The sequence below is a fragment of the Leptonychotes weddellii genome, chromosome 7 (assembly GCF_054177405.1).
Source record: "Leptonychotes weddellii isolate Sample4059 chromosome 7, ASM5417740v2, whole genome shotgun sequence".
NCBI lineage: Eukaryota > Metazoa > Chordata > Mammalia > Carnivora > Phocidae > Leptonychotes > Leptonychotes weddellii.
The window spans coordinates 95056060-95058898 of NC_138375.1; the positions used below are offsets into that span (position 1 = coordinate 95056060).

The 2839-nt window shown below is 42.9% G+C and overlaps 1 long non-coding RNA gene across 1 annotated transcript in view; it reads right to left on the bottom strand.

The window, feature by feature from the left end:
• LOC145722694 (uncharacterized) overlaps window positions 1–2839 on the bottom strand; it is a 385737-nt gene that overhangs the window by 370738 nt on the left and 12160 nt on the right. The gene's annotated exons all lie outside the window — the stretch shown is intronic.

The following is a 2839-nucleotide window of genomic DNA, read 5'->3' on the forward strand; positions in this document are numbered from 1 at the left end:
TCACCATCTGTAAAGCTGTGATCAAAACATCACTATCAGTTACCACCTAAGGCACAGCTGTAGAATTATGGAGAAGTGATTTTACAAAACTGAACAACTGTCTGAGTCTGTCTCCTGACTAAAGGAATAAGAATCCCTAATTCACAGAACATTTCATACTTTATAGCACATTTATATAAAATTCAGTTGATGCCATCCTATTTATTTGTATTCCATACCATCTGGCTACTTTATGAGACTTGCAAATAGTCTCCAAACATCTCTCAAGCTAAGAAAAACATAACATAGTGAAGCTGGTTTTAAATCAGGGCTCTGGCTTAGTGTGGGCTTTCTTCAAAAGCAGAGCCTAAGACAAGATCATTTATTTTGGGAAGTAATTCCAAGGTACAGGAGTAAAGGACTAGGCAGACTGAAACAGGGAGGGGAGGGGAAGCCGATCCAAGGACCCCTTATTGAAACAGTCACTGCTATGGGCAATTGTGACTCCACCCCTCTGGGATGCTTTGAATTGCCTTATAGAATGAGCCCCCAATGTCTTTCTGAGGAATACGGGGAATTGGTAGTGTTCATCCAGCAATTACCACCATTGCCACATAGGATTTAGTTCACTCCCATTTCCAGAATGAGCACAGAGCAAAATGAGTGGCCTGGCCTCTGCAAGCAAAAGCACTGGAAAAGCCCCAGGTCAAGAAGCAAGAGTTATGTGGTGCAGGTGAGGCAAGGAGCTGATGAGTCACAACTGCACATAGTTGTCATAGCAACAGCCAGAATCAAAAGGTAGGCTGGGATGCCTGGGTGGTGCAGTTGGTTAAGCATCACACTCTTGGTTTCAGCTCAGATCATGATTTCAGGGTCATGAAATCAAGCCCCACATTGGGCTTCACACTCAGCATGGAGTCTGCTTAAGACTCTCTCCTTCTCCCTCTGCCCCTCCCCACCCTGCACTCACTCACTCTCTCTCTCTCAAAAAGAAAAGAAAAGGTAGGCTAAGGGGAGAGAGGCAAGATGGTGGAAGAGTAGGGGACCTCATTTCATCCCTTGAATTCAGCTAGATATCTATCAAATCATTCTGAACACCTGTGAATTCAACCCGAGATGTAAGAAAAGAATCACTGGAATTCTACGAAGACAGAAGCAACCACTTTTTGCAAGGTAGGAGGTGTGGAGAAGTGAATCTGATGGGGTGTATCAGAAGATAAACAGCAGGGGAGGGAGCCTCTGGAAGCCAGCTACCAGAAAGTGAAAGAGCCCTGGAACTTTTAGAAGTCTGCTCCAGTGAGAGACGTCCCTGCCTCAAAGGTGCTCAGGAGGTAAACTAGGGTGGAATCCTAGGTGGGACATTGTGGTCTCAGGATCCCTGGGGACACAGAGAGAACGGGGGATGCCTGAGCCAACAGAGTTCCCAAGCCTCGGAGCAGGGAAGCCGTTGCAAACAGCAAGTCTAGGAGTGGGCTTTCAGCTTGGTGTTGCCAGAAACCTCAAACCACAACATAATCAGGTGACCACTCTCCCTGTGGGGGCCCTTCAAAGGACAGAAATGTGGAGACCCTCCTCTCTCCCCCAGGAGGGAGCAACTATATGCCAACAAAGTAAGCAATCTGGAAGAAATGGATGCATTCCTAGAGATGTACAAACTACCAAAACTGAAACAGGAATAAATAGAAAACCTGAACAGACCCATAACCACCAAGGAAATTGAAGCAACAATCAAAAATCTCCCAACAAACAAGAGTCAGGGCTGGATAGCTTCCCAGGGGATTTCCATCAAACATTTAAAGAAGTGCTAATACCTATTCTTCTGAAGCTGTTTCAAAAAATAGAAATGGAAGGAAAACTCCAAACTCGTTCTATGAGGCCAGCATTACCTTGATCCCAAACCCAGACAAAGATCCCACCAAAAAGGAGAATCACAGACCAATAACCCTGACAAACATGGGTGCCAAAATTCTCACCAAGATACTAGCCAATAAGATCCAACAGTACATTAAAAGGATTATTCACCACAACCAGGTGGGATTCATTCCTAGGCTGCAAGGGTGGTTCAACATCCACAAATCAATCAACATGATACATCACATTAACAAGAGAAAGGACAAGAACCATATGATCCTCTCAATTGATGCAGAAAAAGCATTTGACAAAGTATAGCATCCTTTCTTGATTCAAACTCTCCACAGTGTAGGGATAGAGGGAACATACCTCGATATCATAAAAGCTATATATGAAAAGCCCAAAGCAAATATCATTCTCAATGGGGAAAAACTGAGAGCTTTTCCCCCAAGATCAGGAACAGGACAGGGAAGCCCACTCTCACCATAATTGTTCAATATAGTACCAGAAGTCCTAGCTTTATCAATCAGACAACAAAAAGAAATAAAAGGCATTCAAATTGGCAAAGAAGAAGTCAAACTCTCTCTCTTTGCAGATGACATGATACTCTATGTGGAAAACCCAAAAGACTCCACCCCAAAATTGCTAGAACTCATACAGGAATTCAGCAAAGTGGCAGGATATAAAATCAATGCACAGAAATCAGCTGCATTCCTAAGAAAGAGAAATTAAGGAGTTGATCCCATTTACAGTTGCATCCCAAACCACAAGATACCTAGGAATAAACCTAACCAAAGAGGCAAAGGATCTGAACTCAGAAAACTATAAAACGCTCATGAAAGAAATTGAGGAAGACACAAAGAAATGGAAAAACATTCCATGCTCATGGATTGGAAGAACAAATATTGTTAAAATGTCTATGCTACCTAGAGCAATCTACACATTCAATGCAATCCCTATCAAAATACCATCAACTTTTTTCAGAGCTGGAACAAATAATCCTAAAATT